Genomic DNA, 8,077 nt, shown 5'->3' with positions numbered 1-8,077 from the left:
CAGGGTAATTAATTAATGAAGTACATTTGAAAGAGTTAATTTTCTAGAATTCCCACCCCTGCCCTGCATGCAATGCTGGAGGGCACAGTGATATTTGTTCTCAGTATACTCAGGAAAACCTTTTTTCTCGTTACTAGTTATTTTTTTAATTTTTTATTTAAGAAATACACATACATAGTTTTAAGAGCCAAAAGTACAAGTCTCATAATGTAAAATGGAAGCCCAAAGCACTTCCTACCCCCTAGAGGCAACTACACTCAACATTTACAATGGTTTTATCTTTGTTATTTCTTGAGTTTTTTTAATTTTTAAATATTAAATACTGACTTATGACTTCAGAATATTTAGTGCTAATTCAGTAACATACGCACTTATAATACTTCAGCTTTCCATTATGGATATATCATCATTTGTTAAATCAGCTTTCAGTCCTTAAATTATTATGACTATATAAATATTTTTAGGCTGAATCAATGTGGCACAATATCATTTCCTTTCTTGTACAGCTACATATTTTTTGTAGAACTAATAACTGCTTCAACTTTATTTAGTTTTCTTTGTAGCTATCACTGACTTGTCCCTAAGTATCTGACAAAACTCTACAGCTCCACTCAATGTGGTCACACACTGGAGGTCATCAGGTTACATTTTTTTCCTTGGAGACATTACTCATGAATACCTCCATTCTCTTACTCTAATCAGAATTGATTCTCTTTATGGCTACTGAATAGCTGTGATCTTGGGAGTTCTATTCACCATCACCCTAAGAAATCCCTTAACTTCTTTCTATATGAGATAACCCATTCACAAGATAGAAAAATTTCCTTTTTCTTTTTTTACTGTTTCCTGAAATTATCTCTGCCTCTTTCTTAATTTCTTTTTCTTCTGCTGTTTATTTTATTTTTTGAACTGTTAAGATGGAAGCTTTCTTCATAAATCTCGCATTTCTTCAGTCATATTTAAGAAAATAGGCATTGGGGCATGTGGGTGGCTCAGTCAGTTAAGCATCCAACTTCAGATCAGGTCATGATCTCACTGCTTGTGAGTTTGAACCCCACATCAGGCTCTGTGCTGACTGCTTGGAGCCTGGAGCATGTTTCAGATTCTGTCTCTGTCTCTCTGGCCCTCTCCTGCTCGTGCTCTGTCTCTCTCTCTCTCTCTCAAATATAAATAAGAAGCATTAATTAAAAAAAAAAGAATAAAACAGGCATGAAAAAGCTAGTTAAAAACTCATGTGAGGGTAGGCTTCATGACTTGCTGAGTGATTGAGTGGGAACCTAATAATTTCATATGCTTATTCTAAAATGTTAATAAGTAAAACCTTGGATTGCGAGTAACTTATTCTGCAAGTGTTCCACAAGATGAGCAAACATTTCTAATAAATTTTAATTTGATAAATGAGCAATGTCTTGCAATACAAGTAGTACGTGACGCCGAACCTCACATGATCACAACTGAGCCAATGGTTTTTCCCTCAATCTCTCTCTCTCTCTCTCTCTCTCTCTCTCAGGAATGTGGGTGATCATCTCCCATGCTCAGATCCTCAGTCTCAGCTGTGGTGTTTTTCAGAAATCAGTTTTTTTCAGAACACTGGAAGGTGCCCACAACTGGCACTAGTGTATTTTTAGTCATTTCAAAGCACCTATGAACAGTCCTTTGCTTTTTCATTCAAGAGTAAGCTTAGGAATTTTCTTTGCTTCATTCTAGGTCAGGCTGCCTGCAGACATAGACTTTTCCCCTGCTGCCTTATTGCCAGTTACATTAAATACAGTATATGGCAAGAGTTTATTAACACTGTAGTCAACATCCATGTGAGCATATACAATGGTCCCGATGCAGAAAAAGATTCCATTGAGCCATTAGATAGCAGTGATTCCATTAGTGAGAATGAAAGTCATCCTACACAATAACCCTCCTCTCTCTGGTCTCCCTCATATCAGCCACAAAGGTTTTCAAAGGTAAGTACAGGTTAATTTGTTTATTTTCCTTTATATTTTGTATTTTCTTTATTATTTTGTGTTGTATTACAGTATTGTAATCATATTTATATGAATATTTTTGGGTTGTGGAGTGAATCATCTGAGTTTCCTTTATTTGGAGGAGAAAAGAGTTTCCATTATTTCTTATGAGGAACTTCACTTTGATATACCAGTGCTTTGGATTACAAACATGTTTCTGTAACAAATTACGCTTGCAAACCAAGGTTTTCCCGTATTTGGAAGCTTTTTGAGGGCTAGTCAGATTTCTCAAAGGAATAGTCTAACCACCTACTTTTTTAGTGGTGAGTTATGTTCATTGGACTTCAGTATTTGGGGACTAAGAGGGGAGTGAGGGGTCTTAGAATGTATTATATAGTGTTCCATATGATCTCTCTTTTTAGTAAGGTACCTCATTCCTGTCCTCTACTATGCCTTGTACTTTCCACAACAAAGCTTCATATGTTCAATTTTACTAGATAGTAACATTCTCATTTTCTATAAGAAGTTGTAGTATGACACTCACCCCTAAGTGCTGGTTCAGGAAGGAGATCTGGAGTCTAAGAATTCCTTATATATATATTAACTACTTCTTAGCTTTATTATCCTCATGGCTTCAAAGTTACCTGATGCCTCCAATTCTTGGATTTTCTAAGGTTTCAGAGTAGAAATTGGCTTGTTTCATGTGGTGTTGCCCCCTCAATACTCCCACTTTGCAGGCACTCCGAGTAAATAAAAATCTAAGTCACTTACCATTTGTCAATCCACTTTCCATCTTACAAAACTATATGTTTTATCTGCTTTCATCATCTCTCTTTTTGTGCTATGGCTTTATAACTTAAAATTTTTCTTCACTATCATTTTTGTTAGATCTCAGGAAGGGAGAAAAGATGAAGACATATTCAATTAGCGATATTTACAAAGAAACCTCAGAACTATATTTTAAATAAAGTAAAGGGCTTCCAGTAGGAGAAATTAACCTAAAAGAGAAGCAGAATAGAGCCTGACCTAACTCTGGAAAGAAGAACAAGCAGTAAAAGAAATACCTGATTCTAGCATTTTTCCTCAGGATAAAACCCTGTTCAAGAATGTGTAAGATTAGAGTTCTGACTCTCATAATAATTAATGAATGAAATGAATGAACATAAAAACACATCAAATATTTGGGATGACACTAAAACAGTACTTAGGCAAAAATTTATAGGACTAAGTGCATATATTAGGAAAGAAGAAAAGTCTCAAATCAATTAATTCAGCTTCTACTATAAGAAACAAGAAAGATAAGAGCAACTTAGAGTAAGAAGAAGAAAGGAAATAATAAAGAACAGCAGAAAATAATGAAGGAGAAAACAGAAAAAAAAACAGGGAAAGCTAAAATTTTGTTTTTTAAGTTCAACAAAATCAAAAAACTTACAGCCAAATTAATTGGAGTGGGCGATGGAATAAAGACAGAAACTTTCATTACCAGGAATTAGAAAGGTAACATCAAAAAAAAAAAAAAGGAAGGAAAAGAAAAGTAACATCAATAAATATATCAGAGGTATTAAAAAGATAGTAAAGGAATTTTATGAACTTTATGCCAGAAAATTTCAAAATTTTTATTAAATAGATAAATTCCTCAAAAGACGGAAACAACCAAAGATGACTCAAGAAAAAATAGATAACGTAAATAGTATCATCTATTTTTAAAAATAGAATGTATAGCTAAAAACCTTCCCACACAGAAAACACTAGGACCAGATGGTTTCATTGATGAGTTCTATCAAATGTTTAAGGAAGAAATAGTAATAACTTTTAAAAAACCTATCCAGAAATTTTAAAAGTAGGAAATACTTTCAAAATCCTTCTATGTAGCCAACATTACCTTGATATACAAACCAGACAGACACATAAGAAAACTATCTACCAGTATCCCTCAGGAACATAGATGCAAAAATTTTAAACAGAATTTTAGTAAATTAAATTCAACAATATATAAAAAGGATGATACATTATGACCAAATTGGGTTTATCTTAGGTTGATATAACATTCAGAAATCACTTAATGTAATACACCATTGTATGAAATTATACAAGAAAGTCCATATGGTCACTTTAATAGATGCGGTAAAAAATGTTTGCAACATTCAACATCCATTTCTATTATAAATTCTCAGAAAACTAGGGCTACAAGGGAACTTCGTTATCCTGATGAAGGATATGTATGCAAAGTTTAAAGTTAATGTTATACTTAATTGTAAATGATGAAATGTTTTCACTGAAATGTCAAAATCAATAAATACATGGATGTCCACTCTCACTACTCAAAATTTCATTGGAGGTTCTAGTCAGGGCAATTAGGAAGTTAAGTAAATAAGTAAACCCTTCTTACAAAAAAAAATGGAAAAAGATTCCATGCTCCTGGAGAGGAAGAACAAATATTGTTAAAATGTCAATACTACCCAAAGTAATCTACATATTCAATGTAATCTCTATCAAAATAACACCAGCATTCTTCACAGAGCTAGAACAAAGAATCCTAAAAGTTGTATGGAACCAGAAAAGACCCCGAATAGCTACAACAATCCTGAAAAAGAAAACCAAAGCAGGAGGCATCACAATCCCAGACTTCAAGCTATACTACAAAGCTGTAATCGTCAAGACAGTATGGTACTGACACAAGAACAGACACTCAGATCAATGGAACAGAATACAGAACCCAGAAATGACCCACAAACGTATGGCCAACTAATCTTTGACAAAGCAGGGAAGAATATCCGACGGAATAAAGTGTCTTCAGCAAGTGGTGCTGGGAAAACTGGACAGCGACATGCAGAAGAATGAACCTGGACCACTTTCTTACACCATACACAAAAATAAACTCAAAATGGATGAAAGACCTAAATGTAAGACTGGAAGCCATGAAAATCCTCCAGGAGAAAGCAGGCAAAAACCTCTTTGAGCTTGGCCGCAGCAACTTCTTATTCCACATGTCTCCAGAGGCAAGGGAAAGAAAAGCAAAAATGAACTCCTGGGACCTCATCAAAATAAAAAGCTTCTGCACAGCGAAGGAAACAATCAGCTAAACTAAAAGGCAACCGACAGAATGGGAGAAGATATTTGCAAATGACATATCAGATAAAGGGTTAGTATCCAAAATGAATAAAGAACTTATCAAACTCAACACCCAAAAAACAAACAGTCCAGTGAAGAAATGGGCAAAAGACATGAAGAGACATTTCTCCAAGGAAGACATCCAGATGGCCAACCGACACATGAAAAAATGCTCCACATCACTCATCATCAGGGAAATACAAATCAAAACCACAATGAGATACCAACTGACACCTGTCAGAATGGCTAACATTAACAACTCAGGCACAACAGATGTTGGCGAGGATGTGGAGAAAGAGGATCTCTTTTACATTGTTGGTGGCAGTGCAAGCTGGTGCAGCCACTCTGGAAAACAGTATGGAGGTTCCTCAAAAAACTAAAAATAGAACTACCCTACGACCCAGCAATTGTACTACTAGGCATTTATCCAAGGGGTGCTGTTTCAAAGGGACACATGCAACTGAATGTTTACAGAAGCACTATCAACAATAGCCAAAGTATGGAAAGAGCCCAAATGTCCATCAATGGATGAATGGATAAAGAAGATGTGGTATATATATACAATGGAGTATTACTTGGCAATCAAAAAGAATGAAATCTTGTCATTTGCAGCTACATGGATGGATCTGGATGGTATTATGCTAAGTGAAATTAGTCAGAGAAAGACAAAAATCATATGACTTCACTCATATGAGGACTTTAAAAGACAAAACAGATTAACATAAGGGAAGGGAAACAAAAATAATATAAAAACAGGGAGGGGGACAAAACAAAAGAGACTCATAAATATGGAGAACAAACTGAGGGTTGCTGGAGGGGCTGTGGAAGGGAAGATGGGCTAAAAGGGTAAGGGGCATTAAGGAATCTACTCCTGAAATCATTGTTTCACTATATGCTAACTAATTTGGATGTAAATTTTTAAAAAATAATTTAAAAAAAAGAAAAATAAGTAAACCTGTCTTTATTTGCAGTCAACATGACCATGCATGTAGAAATTTTTATGTACTATACAAAAGGCTACTAGCACTAACAAATGAGTTTATCAATGGGGCAGGATACAATATCAATACACAGAAATCAATTGCATTTCTACATACTAGCAACAAACATAAGGAAATTGAATTTTTTAAGTACCACTTACAATATCACCAATAAATAATAAATACTTAGCTCATGATAAGTATTAAGAGATACTTTATCTGGCACAAAAACAGACATATAGACCAATGGAACAGAATAGAAACCCCAGAACTAGACCCACAAACGTATGGCCAACTCATCTTTGACAAAGCAGGAAAGAACATCCAATGGAAAAAAGACAGCCTCTTTAACAAATGGTGCTGGGAGAACTGGACAGCAACATGCAGAAGGTTGAAACTAGACCACTTTCTCACACCATTCACAAAAATAAACTCAAAATGGATAAAGGACCTGAATGTGAGACAGGAAACCATCAAAACCTTAGAGGAGAAAGCAGGAAAAGACCTCTCTGACCTCAGCCGTAGCAATCTCTTACTTGACACATCCCCAAAGGCAAGGGAATTAAAAGCAAAAGTGAATTACTGGGACCTTATGAAGATAAAAAGCTTCTGCACAGCAAAGGAAACAACCAACAAAACTAAAAGGCAACCAACGGAATGGGAAAAGATATTCGCAAATGACATATCGGACAAAGGGCTAGTATCCAAAATCTATAAAGAGCTCACCAAACTCCACACCGAAAAACAAATAATCCAGTGAAGAAATGGGCAGAAAACATGAATAGACACTTCTCTGAAGAAGACATCCGGATGGCCAACAGGCACATGAAAAGATGTTCAGCATTGCTCCTTATCAGGGAAATACAAATCAAAACCACACTCAGGTATCACCTCACGCCAGTCAGAGTGGCCAAAATGAACAAATCAGGAGACTATAGATGCTGGAGAGGATGTGGAGAAACGGGAACCCTCTTGCACTGTTGGTGGGAATGCAAATTGGTGTAGCCGCTCTGGAAAGCAGTGTGGATGTTCCTCAGAAAATTAAAAATAGACCTACCCTATGACCCAGCAATAGCACTGCTAGGAATTTATCCAAGGGATACAGGAGTACTGATGCATAGGGCCACTTGTACCCCAATGTTCATAGCAGCACTCTCAACAATAGCCAAATTATGGAAAGAGCCTAAATGTCCATCAACTGATGAATGGATAAAGAAATTGTGGTTTATATACACAATGGAATATTACGTGGCAATGAGAAAAAAAGAAATATGGCCTTTTGTAGCAACGTGGATGGAACTGGAGAGTGTGATGCTAAGTGAAATAAGCCATACAGAGAAAGACAGATACCATATGGTTTCACTCTTATGTGGATCCTGAGAAACTTAACAGGAACCCATGGGGGAGGGGAAGGAAAAAAAAAAAAAAACAGGTTAGAGTGGGAGAGAGCCAAAGCATAAGAGACTGTTAAAAACTGAGAACAAACTGAGGGTTGATGGGGGGGTGGGAGGGGGGAGAGGGTAGGTGATGGGTATTGAGGAGGGCACCTTTTGGGATGAGCACTGGGTGTTGTATGGAAACCAATTTGTCAATAAATTTCATATATATAAAAAAAAAGAGAGATACTTTATCTTTGAATTTATCTTTGAGATAAATTCTTATCTCAAAGAAAAAGTGTGCAGGATACGTAAGGTGAAAAACTATAGAACATCAATGACAGAAATTAAAGAAGATCTAAATAAATTGAATTACATACATTGGTCATAGGGCAGCATTTTAATCTTGTTATAATGTTAATCTCCCTAAATGGATCTAAAAGTTCAACGCACTCCCTGTCAAAATTCCAGTAGGCATTACTTGCATAAATTAACAATCTGACTCTAAATATTTATATAGAAATGCAAACAACCTAGAATAGCCAAAACAACTTTGAAAAAGAAGAAAGTTGGAAGGCTCACACTTCCTAATTTGAAAATTATTATAAAGTCTACTGTAATTAAAGTGTTATAGTATTGGCATCAAGACAGA

This window comes from Felis catus, chromosome X, assembly GCF_018350175.1.
Source record: "Felis catus isolate Fca126 chromosome X, F.catus_Fca126_mat1.0, whole genome shotgun sequence".
NCBI lineage: Eukaryota > Metazoa > Chordata > Mammalia > Carnivora > Felidae > Felis > Felis catus.
Note: the sequence above shows the minus strand (reverse complement) of the source record.